The sequence below is a fragment of the Amblyomma mixtum genome, chromosome 7 (assembly GCF_055824585.1).
Source record: "Amblyomma mixtum isolate Tamu chromosome 7, ASM5582458v1, whole genome shotgun sequence".
Lineage (NCBI taxonomy): Eukaryota > Metazoa > Arthropoda > Arachnida > Ixodida > Ixodidae > Amblyomma > Amblyomma mixtum.
The window spans coordinates 93,889,753-93,906,503 of record NC_143018.1 but is presented as its reverse complement, the minus strand read 5'-3'; the positions used below and the strand labels follow the sequence as shown (position 1 = coordinate 93,906,503).

General features: G+C 48.7%; 1 protein-coding gene across 1 annotated transcript in view; it reads left to right on the top strand.

The window, feature by feature from the left end:
• The window catches only part of LOC149336879 (nose resistant to fluoxetine protein 6-like), a 55,800-nt gene that overhangs the window by 675 nt on the left and 38,374 nt on the right, over positions 1–16,751 (top strand). The window lies entirely within an intron of this gene.

Sequence of the window (16,751 nt, the reverse complement as noted above, 5' to 3'; positions counted from 1 at the left end):
GAGGTCCTAACTGCTCTCTAGTGTTCTCAAAAGGCTCTACACCGGCAAAATGTCACTTACGCCTCCATAATCCATGACGCGGTGATACTTGTACTAAGAGTACTACGACTCTAGTAACTACTTCTCGATGTGTGCTTAGCGTAGAGTGCAGAAATATCAACTATTTCGTTTCCCACTAAAAAAAATGCACGGCTATCGGAGCGCAAATTTTGCTCTCAGGTGGGCTATGTAGTATTCACGCGTTAGTTTCTAATATTAAAAATAATTCGTTCCTGCGCTAAAATTGAGTGTGTCGTCATTACGCTGGGCGCGGCATCAGCACTAGACACTCCACCAATCGTTAACCTGGTTGATGACCTCGGTCAGAAGATGATGATGATGTCCTGAGGCTTAATGGCACAAGCCCACGGCACAAGCCCACGGCACAAGCCCACGGCACAAGCCCACGGCACAAGCCCACGGCACAAGCCCAGGATTGGCCATAGTCAGAAGAGAGCACATTTCCTGTTTCTCCCCTTCTTTATTTTTTGTGAGAAACGTTGTTCAGGAAATAGGCTCATATTACCTGCACGCATGGTGGCGTCATTAGTTTTTAATAATTTTTTTATCATCCTCGAAAAATAAAATACTTCAGCCGATGTTCAGACGAGAAAACTTGCTCGAGTATGGCCACGGCGGCTGCGGAAGGGTCGGCATAGTCGGGGACAAAGGTGTCCGTTTTCTTTCTCATGATGAACGAGCAGACCCCGATAAGATCTAACACTGAGAACTTTAGCACGGTCGTATGCGCTGCCTCTGTTAATTGTTTCAAAAGGGAGCTTCAGAATGAAAGCCGCCATAAGCCATGCAGAAAGCATTTCATTAATTTCGATTTAATGCGACCGCGCTCTACCCCACGCGCTTCCCGTGATACATTCGTAGAAATAGCTGTCGCTCTAAACTGTCGAGCGTAGCAATTCAGTTGGTTTATTCCTTTCTTTTTTTTCAGCATGTATATGGTGTTTCACCTAACAATACACACAATTTTTAAAAATAGGCATTTTTATTTAGAAGTGTGCGGTTTTTTGGCATAGTAGTGCCACGTATCATTGTAGTGTCTGTTCGTTCTCGCAAGGCAGCAGGAAAGGGGTGTTATCATTTTTGTTCGTGACGCGAGAAGCGACCGGACTAATCTCGATTCATCACAGCTATGCCGAGCTGCATCTACGTGTTTCCAGATTACTCTAGATGATCTAGACCGGTTATCTCGAAGTTTCCTTGCTGGCTTTAAATTGAACGATGCCGCGAGCAGCGGGCGTTCGTAGTTCGACGACTAACGAGGACGTTTGTTGCTTACGCCGCCACCGAGTGATTCAGTTCTTTTGCGGGCGCAAGTCAGCCCAAATGAAGAGCTTTGTTTACAAGACTTTTTGGTGTCTTCCTGACCGCTCGACTGCCGTCACTACAACGTGACATCTGGTGGAGGTGCTGGGTTGCCTTTCATGTTCCGTACATCCCCTACAAGTCGTGACGCCAGCCTTCTGAGTCATCTGCCGCAGGATCTGAGTCCAGTCCACCGCGCAAACCGACGCCTGCAAGGGGACGCACCTGAGTTCGAGATTCTGCCGGACCCTACCCGGAAGCGAAAGCCATTAGCAACGTCTACCATGAGCTTGCCCCAGACGATGACTCCAATCATTCTTCAGCAGCCCCGGGTGCCACCAACCTTTGACGCTTCGCCTGGCGCCGACCCCGGAGAATGGCTGGAGCAGTTCGACCGCGTGGCTATCTTCAACAACTGGGACGATGCCACGAAACTTAGGTACGTCTTCTTCGCCTTGGAAAGACCAGCAATAATCTGGTTTGAGAAACCTTGGAAACCCTCAAGGAGCAGCTTCTAAAGACCTCACGAACGTCGTGCGAAAGGAGAGAGCCCAGCAGCTGCTACAGTCTCGCATACAACACCCAAACGAGACCGTTGCAGTGTACACTGGGGAAATGAAGCGCCTCTTCCGGCGTGTCGACGCAAACATGAAGGAAGAAGAAAAAGTAAAGCTGCTCATGCGAGGAGTTAAAGAGCAACTCTTTGCCGGCCTCGTCCGCAACCCACCGAAAACTGTCCCGGAATTCATTGAAGAGGCATCCACGATGGAAAAAACTCTCGATGCCCGAGCCCGCCAGTATGACCGCCAGCAGCGCGTTTTCTCAGCAAGCTGCCTGGACAATGCTAACAACGATGACCTGAGGGAGGTTATACGTCAAGTTGTGCGAGATGAGCTCCGAAGATTGCTGCCAACGGGACGCAGCCGCAGCTTTCATCGCTCACTGACGTCATCCGGGACGAGGTTCAACAGGCCTTGGGTGTGACGCCGACACCCACGCAGCCTCTGCAACCCCCAGCCATGACTTACGCCGCAGCTGTGCGCCGTCCTGCCCCTCGACGACGGGACCCAAGACCCTATCACCCTCAGCCAGCTGCGTTGGACCGCCGCTCACTCGCCCCAACCCGCCCGTCCTACGAGCGACGCGCGCAGCCGAGGAAATGTGACGAGTGGAGAACTCCCGACCAGCGCCGCCCACTATGCTTCCACTGTGGCGAAGCCGGTCACGTCTCCCGGCACTGCCCATACAGAAGACTGGGCATCCGAGGGTTCTCTTACGACGCTCCACGACCCCGACCCGGCTAGCGACCAGCCGAAATCGAGGAGTTTTTGCGTCGGGAAGAATGCTCACCGCCCAGCCGCCTATCACGTTCCCCGTCGCCTTCGTCTCCGCGCTTTGTATCTCCTAGCCGAGGCTACGCAGTGCGTGGACGCTCCCCCAGCCCCCGAAGGTTAAACTGAATAAAGCAGCCTCTGCAGGTGAGGTTGCTTCCGAGCGCAAGTACAAAGATCCTCCATCGACGAATACCCAAGTCCATGCCTCAGCTACGACGACAACACCGCCGACAACACCGCCGACAACACCGCCGACAACACCGCCGACAACACCGCCGACAACACCGCCGACAACACCGCCGACAACACCGCCGACAACACCACCGACAACACCGCCGACAACACCGCCGACAACACCGCCGACAACACCGCCGACGACAGCGCCGACAACACCGCCGACGACAGCGCCGACGACACCGCCGACAACACCGCCGACGACACCGCCGACGACACCGCCGACGACACCGCCGACAACACCGCCGACAACACCGCCGACAACACCGCCGACAACACCGCCGACAACACCGCCGACGACAGCGCCGACGACAGCGCCGACGACACCGCCGACGACACCGCCGACGACAGCGCCGACGACAGCGCCGACGACAGCGCCGACAACGACGACGCGACTAGACTTGAAACGTTTACCGCTGCCCAGTGAAGTAACGTCGGAGTACGCACAGCGCAGCCTCACTACTCGACGAAGCCGAAATAGGACACCGAAGACAACGTATAATACGAGAACGCGAACAAGCGACCTTGAAGTTACGGTCGACGGTCACGCGGTTACTGCCTTGGTCGACACTGGAGGTGACCACTCTATCATGAGCGGCCCACTTGCTGTCCGACTCAGGAAGGTAACAACTTGGGATGGCCCGCTGATCCGCACCGCAGGTGGTAACCTGATTGCGCCGTCAGGATGCTGCACCGCGAGAGTTACTGTAAATGGGAGAACCTATGCGACAACCTTCCTGATCCTACAGCAATGCTCGCGAGACGTGATTTTGGGAATGGACTTCCTGAATAAACATCGAGCGATCATCGACCTTCGATCTAAGTCGATCAAGCTTTCCACGGACAAATCCATGCCTGTTGCGACGAGCGCGACTCATAACGTTGCCTTAAACGTCCTCGACGAAGCATTGAGCGTGCCGCCCCGATTAAGTGTCCTCGCCTGCATGGGTACTGGAAACATCGAAAATACCGAAGGCGTCATCGAGGGGAACACCCAGTTACTCCTGGATCGAGGATTGGGCGTCGCAAGGGGAGTAGCTGAAATCTGGAATGGCCAAGCCCAGGTGCTGCTAACCAACTTCACCGAAGAATACCGGCATCTAAACAAAGGTACGACGATTGCCTTTCTCGACGAGCTATCAGACATCAGAGACATATCTGCCCTCCCCGACCAACCCGCAGAACCATCTGACCAAGGCCATCGACCCACGTTCAAAATCAACCCAGCATTACCCCGGAGCAGACAAGACCAAATACGAAGTCTTCTTCAAAGGTACAGCGATTGCTTCTCATCAGCATCGAATGTGCGACGAACCCGGCTTTCTAAGCACCCCATTGTAACAGACGAACACGCCCGACCACTGCGGCAGAGCCCCTACCGCGTGTCGCCGATAGAACGCCAAGCTATCCGCAAGCAAGTAGAGCAAATGCTACGTGACGACGTCATCCAGCCATCAAGGAGCCCCTGGGCAGCACCAGTTGTCCTAGTGAAAAAGAAAGACGGCACCCTTCGCTTCTGCGTCGATTACCGCCGCCTGAACAGCATTACGAAGAAGGACGTCTACCCCCTCCCCCGCATCGACGACACATTTGATCGGCTATGCAACGCTAAGTACTTCTCATCGATGGACCTGAAGAGCGGCTACTGGCAAATTGAAGTCGACGAAAGAGATCCCGAGAAGACTGCGTTCATCACACCAGACGGACTCTTCGAGTTCAAGGTGATGCCATTCGGCCTCTGCTCAGACCCAGCGACGTTCCAGCGAGTAATGGATACGGTGCTAGCAGGCTTAAAGTGGCAAATTTGTCTAGTCCACTTCGATGACGTTGTTGTCTTCTCCTCAAGCTTTGAAGACCACCTCAGAAGGCTTCGGATGGTGCTGGAAACGATCAAGTCTTCAGGACTAACACTGAAACCAGAGAAGTGGCACTTTGCCTGCGAGGAGCTGCTGTTCCTTGGTCACGTCGTAAGCAAGGATGGAGTTCACCCAGAACCTCAGAAGACGGCTGCGATCGCAGAGTTTCCACAGCCTAATGACAAGAAAACTATACGCAGATTCCTTGGATTGTGCGCTTATTACCGGCGATTCGTCAAGGACTTTTCGCGCATCGCTGAACCTTTGAACCAACTTACCAAGGCTGACGTGCCTTTTAAATGGGAAAGGCCGCAAGAGGAAGCTTTCAAAGAGCTGAAGCGCCGCTTACAGTCCCCTGCTGTGCTCTGGCACTTTGATGAAAACGCCGAAACCGAAATCCATACCGATGCAAGCAGTGCGGGCTTAGAAGCGGTCGTCGTTCAGAAAAATGGAAGACAGGAGAAAGTTATCGCTTACGCTAGCCGTTCACTGTCGAAAGCCGAGGCCAACTATTCGACCACCGAGAAAGAATGTCTCGCCATTATTTGGGCCACGTCGAAATTTCGCCCCTACCTGCACGGACGACCATTCAAGGTTGTGAGCGATTACCATGCTGTGTGCTGGCTAGCCAATTTGAAGGATCCCTCCGGCCGCCTTGCTCGTTGGAGCCTGCGCCTTCAAGATTTGGACATAACTGCAGTCTACAAATCTGGCCGCAAGCATTCCGACGCAGACTGCTTGTCGCGAGCCCCCGTCGACGCAGAACCGGAAGAGGAAGACGGCGACGCTTTCTTAGGACCGGTAACCGCCAGCAGTTTCGCGCAGCAGCAGCGCTCGGATCCTGAATTGCAAAGCCTAGTTGATTATCTTCAAGGCAAGACCGCATCGCCTCCCCGAGGGTTCAAGCACCAACTGTCGTCCTTCGTCCTTCACAATAATATCCTCCTGAAGAAGAACTTCGCGCCCAACAGGACAGTGCATCTTCTTGTCGTGCCCAAAAATCTCAGGCAAGAAATTATTCAGGCATGTCATGATGAACCGACTGCAGGGCATCTCGGGATTGCTCGCACGTTGCACCGCATCCAGGAGAAGTACTATTGGCCACGGCTAGCTACCGACGTTTCCCATTACGGGAAAACGTGCCGTGAGTGTCAGCGACGCAAAACGCCTCCGACTAGACCAGCCGGACTCCTGAACCCCATACCACTGCCAACTAAGCCCTTTCAGCAAATGCGGAAGGACCTCCTCGGCCCCTTTCCGACTTCGTCATCAGGTAACAAGTGGATCATCGTGGCCACCGACTACATGTCTCGCTACGCCGAAGCAAAAGCATTGCCTGGTGGTAACGCAGCAGAAGTCGCAAAAGTTTTTGTCGAACAAATTCTCCTGCGACACGGCGCCCCCGAAGTGCTCATTACAGACAGAGGAACGGCATTTACAGCGGAGCTGACGCAAGCCATTTTAAACTACAGCCAGACAAGCCATCGGAGGACCACTGCCTATCATCCACAAACCAACGGACTGACAGAGCGTCTGCACAAGACCATCGCAGACATCCTCTCCATGTATGTACATCGACGCCGAACACAAGACGTGGGACTCCATTCTTCCCTACGTGATCTTCGCCTATAATACTGCCGTCCAGGAGAAAACCAGGTTTACCCCATTCCAGCTGGTATACGGTAGGAAGCCCACGACAACACTCGACGCAATGCTCCCGCACGTTTCCGACGAAGACAACCTCGATGTCGCCGCCTACCTTCATCGCGCCGAGGAAGCCCGAAGACTTGCGCGGCTTCGCATTCAAGACCAGCAGCACACCGACGCCCGACGCTACAGTCTGCGCCGACGAGACACGCATTAGAAGCCAGGTGATCGTGTTTGGATATGGACGCCAGTTCGCCGCCGTGGATTGAGTGAAAAGTTGCTGCGACGCTACTTTGGCCCGTACAGGGTTGTCCGTCGCATCGGTGACCTCGACTATGAAGTCATCCCCGACGGCACGACAGCATCTCAGCGACGCCGCACACGCCCGGAAGTCGTACATGTCGTACGCCTGAAGCCATATTATGAACGCTAAAGGACTAAGTTTGCAATCTCCATGCTTATTTTCATTTTAAAGCATCGAGACGATGCGTCTTTGCGAGGGGGGTAATGCCACGTATCATTGTAGTGTTCGTTCGTTCGCGCAAGGCCGCAGTAAAGGGGTGTTATCATTTTTGTTCGTGACGCGAGAAGCGACCGGACTAATCTCGATTGGTCACAGCTATGCCGAGCTGCATCTACGTGATTTCAGATTACTCTAGATGATCTCGACCTGTAATCTCGAAGTTTCCTTGCCGGCTTTAAATTGAACGATGCCGCGAGCAGCGGGCATTCGTAGTTCGACGACTGACGAGCGAGTTTGTTGCTTACGCCGCCGCCGAGTGATTCAGTTCTTTTACGGGCGCAAGTCAGCCAAATAAAGAGCTTCGTTTACAAGACTTTTTGGTGTTTTCCTGACCGCTCGACTGCCGTCACTACAACGTGACAGTAGTGTCAGGCGCGTAGTACATTAGAATATAGCTAAGGTGTGCTAACCAGCAGGCTGGTTCACTAGTACTGAATAGTAGACCTTTGAACCCTTACTGTTAGACTCCTTAGTTACTCAGAGGCCTGTAGCCAATCGTAAGTAACATCCATACCAGTTTTTAGAATTTCGAAAATGTGATTATCCCCACGATACCTCTCCAGTGCACATAGCATGTCGAAATAGCAAACATTTTTTGGACCGCAGCGCCGATGTTAACCGGGGTTTTGGAACTCTAAAAACTGATAAGGATATTAATCAGCGTCAGCTACATTCCTCTCAATAATTAATGAGGCTAACAGTAATAGTTACAAACTTAACTGTTCAATATCAGTTAACCAGCCTCCTAGTTGGAACACCTTAGCTGCATTCTGACCTACGACTCCTCTGAAAATGCTAACCGAAAAAAGTGCCCTTCTAATTGAAAAATACTGTTTCTAAAAGTTGTGTGGTCGCAGGTGAAACACTCTGTATATTGTCACAAACGGCTTTTCTCAACGGTGCGCTGAAGGTGTGGCATGTTATATCGATCATACGTAATACTTGCCAGTACAATGATTTCGCGACGTTCATTGAGCATTTCGAGTCGTGCGGTCAATGCAAATAACACAACATACCTAATCAAAAGGTTCGTCCTTCGCCTGAAACACGGAAAGCAACGAAACGATGAAAACAAAATATCGCGCTCTGAGTTACCTAAGGCCAAACCAACAGGACTCTCGAACGGCGACTACAACGCATATGTATTGCCGTCTATGGCTGGCTCCCTGCCAGTCTTTCCAGTGCTATTAACAGGACAAGCACTCTCGGCTGCTACGGCAGGCGTATCGCCTACGGTGCCCGGTCGCGTATTGCCAAACCATATCCCGCAGACGCACTCGAGCAAACGACGCCCAGAAGTGCAATCACGTGACATGACGTCACTTCCGTCAACTGCCAAAATGGCCGCTTGAAAGGTCGCGGCGGCAGTCACGGTGTTTTCGGGTAGTTGTAAGCAAGTGGTTCCAGGACCAGTGCAATCCGCCTAGTTGGATCCAGGATACTTGCCTCTGAATGGTTAAAGTGCGCGCGGTTGGATGCTAGATACGCGTATTGCATTGGTCTTCAAACTGACGTAGGACCTACGCGGTGGCGATGTCACGAAGCGTTTGTTTGGAGCCCTTTGTGCCCGTTGCAAGCATTTCTAATTTCTGTGAGGATCACCACGGACAGCGGCGAGTAAGAGTTGCTCACCTTGGAGAAAGGAGGCTGCTCATGGTGAATTTCCTGCGCGTGCGTAACCTACATAGCACAGTGAGAGTGTCCGAGAAGTGAAAGTGATTGCGGTCGGAGCAAGTGCTTCTCCGTCGAGGCAGAGAAACGGGCACGTGCGAAGGCTCACTACGCACGCAGTGTTTTCCGAATGTCCCCGCAGGGAGGCGTCTGCAGCATGCAGACGTTGGTGAGTGGCGACACCACGGGGTTAACTCGAGCATCCGCAGGGACATCCCCGCAGGGGGATGATGGTGAACAATGCGTCACCACGGACCCGAGCATCCGCGCTTAGCCGTGCGTGGCATCGCCGTGTCCGGGGAAAAGGGGATCCTGGTGGTTGAGCCGATGCCGAGCGTTTGGACCCTTAAGGCCCCTCGGCGGAGGCAACACACCACTTTGGCCCCAGCTTCCTGCAGACGGCACCTCCGGCCTGACCCAACCGGAGGAAATCGGCAGTCGCCTTTTCCTGTCCTCCCCTCTATCTTTCACTTTCCTATTCCCTTTCTTACAACTTTCCTGTATCCTCCTCTCTTCTTCGTTTTTTCCTCTTTTTCCTGGCGGCGAGGGTTAACCGTGTGTGACCAACTACCCTGAGTTGAGTCATATTAGGTTATAGTTAAGGTGTACAGCTGGCGTAGGCAGGACTTTCTTTCAAGTTCCTGTCGCGTCCCCTTGTTGGACTCCATGGTGGGTGGCTGGCACCATGACCGAAAAACATCAATTTTTTATGGCTCCCCCCCTTTCAAAACCTGATCGCCCTCTCAAAAGAGGGCGGACCGATGCAACAGCTCAGTTCCTCACCAGAAAAGAAACGTTCCCAAAGTATCATGTTATTCATAGCGAAATAACAGAGCAACCAGCCAGAAAGATATCCCCATTCATAGTTACCAAGAGTCTGTCAGATGCCTTGGGCCCCGGCTACAGGGTAACAAAACTAGCAAGTGGTGACCTATTGCTCGAAATCAAAGATAACACGCAACATGAAAAACTGCCAAACATTGTGTCTTTTGGGGAGGTTGCAGTCTCTGTCACTGCACACCGATCCCTGAACACTGTCAGAGGTGTAATTTCTGAAAATGATCTTCTTTTGCTCACCGAAAAGGAAATGTTGGAAGGTCTTAGTGACCAAGATGTTGTAAATGTGCACCGAATAAAAATCAGAAAAGATGACAAGGAAATAGCAACCAAACACTTAGTACTCACTTTTGCCTGTAGCACACTCCCTGAATCTATTCAAGTTGGCTATGAAAAAATCCGAGTTCGTGCCTACATTCCAAACCCCCGTCGGTGTTTTAATTGCCAGAGGTTTGGTCATGGCTCCCAGAGTTGCCGTGGCCATCAAACATGTGCAAAATGTGCATCAAGAGAACATAAATCCGAGAACTGTCAAGCATCACCACACTGCACAAACTGCGAAGGCGAACACCCAGCGTATTCTAGGTCTTGCCCATCATGGAAGATGGAAAAGGAAATCATAACATTGAAAACAAAAGAAAACATTTCATTCAAAGAAGCACGTAAACGATTTCAACAGTCTAATCCATTCGCCTTCACAGCTAGGACAAACTTCGCGGATGTGGTGCGCAGGGGCGGTGCATCACACCGCAATCAGGCGCCTGCCCAAGTCTCGTTTACCGGGACACAGGCAGCGCCATCAATGCCCCAGGCAGGGACAGCGAAAGCTGCCCTGTCGTCTCCCAAAAAGGTCCAGCCGTCCCTTGAGTCGGCGGACAACCAGGCTACTCCCCGCCGTGGGAGGCCTGAAACCCGCACACGCACGGTTTCCTCGCGGGCTTCCAGCACCTCCTCCGAGGTGATGGATGTCACCCCTGGCACGTCCGTCCCGCTCGGGCGGCACAGCCCACTCGAGCGTCGCAAAGGACGGGCCAGAATAACGGGACCCGAAAAGCCAAAAACTTAGGTTTCAGCTCAGTCTTTCCAAAAAAAAACAAGAAAAACAACAAAAATGGCTTTTTTAATCCAATGGAACTGTAGAGGACTTATAAAAAACTACAGTGATGTAACAGATCTTTTAATTTCACTTTCCCCAGTCATTTTTTGTTTACAAGAGACCAATTTAGGCCCGCAACACAAAAACATTCTGAAAAAATATCAAGTGTTTCGTTGCGACCGACAGCAAGCATGTCGGCTCTCTGGAGGCGCTGCTATCGTTGTTCAGAGTGGTGTTCCAGCTCGCGAAGTCAAACTTCAGACTAAATATGAAGCTGTTGCAGTCACCGTTCTTCATTTTAAAACGATCACAATATGTTCCATCTATCTTGAACCACATATAACAGTAACACTTGAGGACATGGAAGAACTTTTAAAACAACTACCAGAGCCATATCTTTTAGTCGGAGATTTTAATGCCCACTCCTCCTTCTGGGGAAGTGATCAAACTGATACTAGAGGTCGCATTTTAGAAGATTTTATACTGTGCAACAATGTGTGCCTACTCAATACAGGAAAGCACACCTATTGCTCTCCAAGTACTGGAAAAACTAGCCCCTTAGATTTATCTTTTAGTTCACCATCAGTTTTTACAGTTTTTAAATGGGAAGTCCTGGACAACCCTTATGGAAGTGACCATTTGCCAGTAATTATCAGCATACCATCGTCACCTTTAATCATCCAAAGTAAACCTCGCCGTTGGAAACTACACTTAGCCGACTGGTCACTCTTTCGAGAAAAGGCCAGCCTGGATAATATATACTCCGATAGCCTTAGCGTTGACGAACTGAATGAAATCTTCACAACCTGTATCATAGCTGCTGCGCGCCTAGCGATTCCTCAGTCCTCGGGAGTGGTAAGACAAAACCACAAGTTCTGGTATACACAAGAATGTAAAGAAGCTAAAAAGAAACAAAATAAAGCCTGGGGAATTTTTCGACGATACCCAACACAAGAAAACCTTATCAATTTTAAAAAGGCGAGAGCAAAATCACGTCATGTACGTCGCACTGCTGAGAAAACTTCCTGGCAGAATTATATATCATCCATAAATAGTACAATCACTTCCAAAAAAATGTGGGAGCAAGTTCGTAAACTAAATGGCAGCTTCTCCCCATTCACAATTCCTTTTCTGACACCCCCTGGTACCCAAACAAGCATCGGTGAACAAGCAGACATACTAGGAGAACATTTCTCTACAATTTCCAGTTCCTCGCATTATACACAGTCATTCTTAAAGTATAAGAACACAGCCGAAAAACAAAGACTCCCAACTAACAGCAGTACCAAGGAGCCTTACAATAACCAAATTACTCTTCAGGAAATCCATAAAGTACTGTCCGCCGGTAAAATGACTGCACCCGGCCCAGACGAAATACATTATGAAATGCTAGCTCATCTCTCGGAACCTGCCATAGAGGCACTTTTAAGATTTTTTAACAAAATATGGGTATCAGGAAAAATACCGGACACCTGGAAAAAAGCAATAATTGTCCCTCTCCTGAAACATGGAAAACCATCAACCTCCCCTGATAGTTACAGGCCTATAGCACTCACAAGTTGTCTTGCAAAATGTTTTGAAAGCGTATTGAATACTAGATTAATGTTCATCCTCGAATCCCGTGAACTTCTGGACGTCCACCAATGTGGATTTAAAAAAGCGCACTCAACAACTGACCATCTTGTCCGCCTTGAAAACACAGTACGAGAAGCTTTCATTCATAAACAACACTGTTTGGCAGTCTTCTTTGATATGGAAAAAGCTTACGACACTACCTGGAGGTTTGGCATTCTCCGCGACCTAGCAGATCTAGGTATCCGTGGAAGGATGCTGAACTGCCTGAAAGATTTTCTGTCCGACCGTTCATTTCAGGTACGCCTGGGTTCAACACTTTCGAGGAACTTCATTCAAGAAAATGGAGTACCGCAAGGATGCATTCTAAGCACTACACTCTTCGTCATAAAAATGAATTCGCTAGCAAACTTCATTCCAAAGTCCATTATGTATTCAGTCTATGTCGATGACCTTCAGATTGCATGTACATCCTCCAGCTTATCAACCTGTGAGAGGCAAATACAACTAACATTAAACAGACTAGTGATATGGGCAGATAGAAATGGTTTTAAGTTTTCCCCACAGAAAACAGTAGCGATTCTTTTCTCACTAAAAAGAGGCTTGCAGAATGACCCTACCCTAAATTTGAACAGAACTATACTGCCAGTAAAAGGAGAACATAAATTTTTAGGCATAACATTCGACAAAAGACTTACATTCTTACCGCACATAAACACACTAAAAAAGAAAGCCTCGCAATCTTTAAACATACTCAAAGTACTCTCAAGGAAACATTGGGGGTCTGATAGAACATGTCTTCTGCACATATATCGCTCGTTGGTACGTTCATCCTTGGATTATGGGTGCATTGTGTACGGCTCAGCAAGACCATCTTACCTAAAAAAATTAGATTCAGTACATAACTCAGGCTTGCGCCTCTCATGCGGTGCATACAGGACATCCCCCATAGTAAGCCTCTATGTAGAAACAAATGAACCCTCACTAGAAATTAGAAGAACCACTCTAACGTGTGCATATGTCCTTAAAGTACGGTCACTACCAAAACACATCTGCTATCCGGTTGTAAGAAAATGTCCTTCTAGAATAATATTTGCAAACAAACCTCAAGCTACCAGGCCACTGCTCTTGCGTTTTGAAGAGATGTGCCAAAATCTCGATATGCAGGACACACTACCTGACGTTGCCCGAAGACGAGACCCACTACCTCCATGGTACAAGTTTCCTGTAATCTGCGACTTCACACTTACACAGTTCCGTAAAAAGAAAACTCCACAACAGCATATCATACAAGCATTTCTTGCACTGAAAGAAAAATACAGTAGCTTTTCAGAATTTTATACTGATGGTTCAAAAACAGATAATTATGTAGGAAGCGCGGTAGTACGAGGGAATTGGGAGGAAACAGTAAGACTTCCGCAGTGTGCATCTGTTTTCACTGCCGAATGTTACGCCGTATATGTTGCCATAGAAAAAATAGTAAACGAGAACGTCAAGAACGGTATCATTTATACAGACTCCTTAAGTGTGCTTACAGCTCTCCACTCTCGAAATGCTATCACTCCTCTACTCGGTGACATCATACACAACATAGTAACATCCACAGCTAAAGGACACAACATAAAACTATGTTGGGTCCCGAGTCATGTAGGAATAGAAGGCAATGAGAGAGCAGATTTATGCGCTGCCCAAGCACGTGACAAGCAAATAAAAAATGTAAATGTGCCGCATCGAGACTGCATAAACTTAGTAAATCTTAAAGCAAGGCAAAAATGGCAATCTGCTTGGAATAGTGAAATAAACAATAAACTACATTTGGTAAAACCTGTTTTAGGAGAATGGAAGTCATGTGTACACCAAGAACGTTTCAAAGAAGTGATTATCTGCCGTCTCCGTATAGGTCACACGCACCTTACACACAACTTTCTGCTCACGAAACAAGATAAACCAGTTTGTGCATGTGGAGGTGAACTTACAGTTAACCACATTTTATTTTCATGTTCTAAACTCGAAAAGCTAAGGAAAAAGTGCTTTTCTCTGTTTTACACACAAACCATTCCTTTCCACCCAGCGCTACTCATAGGCGATAATGCAATTGTGGACATATCTTGTGTTTTTAAGTTTTTAACTGAAGCAGGTTTTCTCAACAAAATATAAATCATGACCCACAGCTTCACATGATGTCCCTCAGCCATTTCCTCACTCGTGAAGAAAGGGCTGAGGCTTTTATTTGATTGGTCGGGTTCCTCGACATCCTCGCCCAGCCAAGGATGGCTGCTGAGGCTACCTGATCTTTTTAAAGCTTTTACCTTTAGCAATTCTTAAATCTCTTTTTCTCTGTTATTAGTAGATAGGTAATTTTTTAGGCCCTTTACACCACTGATCACCTTTTCACATTTTTATTAAATCGCACAGAAATTATTATACCTTGTGTTTGGCGCATGATGGCCTTAGCTGCCTATGTGCCATTAAACCTAACATAACATAACATGTTTTCCGAATGCTGAAATGAAGTTGGCTTTGCGCAGCTAGTCGCACTGGTTGCAGTGATCGCGACCAAAGCGAGCGTTGCTATACGACGTTGTTTCTCTTACCTATCCATCACCAATTTTTATTGCGCTTCGTGTAGGTACCGTGCGTCGAAACTGCTGTGTGTACGACGTGACGCGATCTTGGCTGCAGGGCCGTAGAACTGTTTTCTTCCGCGACAACAGCAGCGTCGCCATCCTTCTGCGGCTTGCTGCTTCATACAGTACATTTTGTGATTATGGATGCTCGGGTTACGGCGTGCGAAAACATCGGTGTGTAGTGCAGTGGTATCTTGTGGAGCGTCGTTTTTTTTTTTATTTCCTGCCGGCTATGCAGACCTATGTCTGCAAAAAGACTTCCGTGAAGAATTGGTGACTAGAGAAAGTTCTCTACATGATAGTGGACTGAGCCAGAGGAGTAGTTCTCGGTTTAGGTTGCGACATGGTGCACTCCGTTTAAAAAGTGGTATAGCATTGTGGGCAGCGGAAAGGGATCTGTGAGAGAGAGAGAAAGGAATTTTAATGAGGGAAAGGTGGAGAGGTCGGCCGGTGGTAATGTAAGCTTGCGGCTTTGTTCTTTATTGTTAAGCAGCTTAATTCATTTTGTGCCATGAGTAATCTGCGCGTGGATGTGAGTCGGCCAGCACTGACAAAAATTAGACACCAGGAAAAGAAGTGCTTTGGCAAACAGAAAGTGTGTGATAAGTAGTAGTCGCTGGGCCTGGCAGTTCATGGGTTAACACAAATCTCTCAGCACACAGTGCGACAAGCAGTGTGATGGCAATTCCAGCGTGTAAGAAAGGTTCATGATTCAGGCTCTGCTTGACTTATCTACTCAAATTCAAGAAGTTTTAACCGTCTTTGCACTCTGCACAATTATGTGACAACGGGCTGTATTCATTTTCACTCTGTCCACTATGTCATGAGCGAGTTTCCATGTTATTGAAGTGTGAGTGCATTGAAAAAGTATTGCCTCCGGAAATACTGTCCAGAATTTTAATCCATAATAATGGGGTCTGTATTAACGAGGCATGACCGTATAAATGATATTATGGTTATTTTTAGTCCTGATGATGACACAAGTTATTGAGTTGTGTTATTTACCTAGACGACTTGTGAAGTAAATTTGCCATTGCATATTATGAAGGCTGATTAAAAGAATGTTGTGTGGCACAGCAGTTTGGTGGTTGTAGAATAACAATTGGCTTATGCTAACACCACTTTGAAACAGCGAATGAGAAAACAAGTGGAGCTAGTAAAACTACAAGGAACAAAGACGGCAGGAAAGAACAACGCTACCACCGCATCCAGTAGCCATCCTTCTTCTGTCATTCTCGTCCTTAGTACAGCGTCAGCATGCCGTCTTTCCAGCAGTTCACCTGACAGCCCACTCAAGCCCTATGAAACTTCGAGAATGCAACAGGAGGACGGGACACAGTGTGTACATATATCTTGTGCATGCCATCAAGATAGCCTCCTGTCTCAGCATAGCTTGGCCCCTGTATGTGTCTTGCCAGTCATCACCCAGCACCTATGACCTTATTTGTGCCGTTGGCATGTGCGCCCAATTGTAAAACATATTTTGTACTCTCGTAGTGCTATAATGTTTTGGCCGATCAAGTTGTTTCATAGAAATTGGGCAGGTAGTGACCGCAGATCCGGATCATGAGAGGGAAATAACTAGAAGAATAAGAATGGGGTGGAGCGCATATGGCAGATTCTCTCAGATCATGAATGGTAGCTTACCAATATCCCTGAAGGGAAAAGTATACAACAGCTGTATCCTTACGGTACTCACCTATGCGGCAGAAACGTGGAGGCTAACAAAGAGGGTTCAGCTTAAGTTAAGGACAACAGAGCGTGCTGTGGAAATAAAAATGATAGGTGTGACGTTAAGAGATCGGAAGAGGGCGGAGTGCGTGAGGGAACAAACGCGGGTTAATAACATCTTAGTTGAAATCAAGAGGAAGAAATGCGCTTGGGCAGGGCATGTAATGCGAAGGCAGGATAACCGCTGGTCCTTAAGCGTAACGGAGTGGATTCCAAGAGAAAGCAAAAGTAGCAGGGGACGGCAGAAAGTTAGGTGGGCGG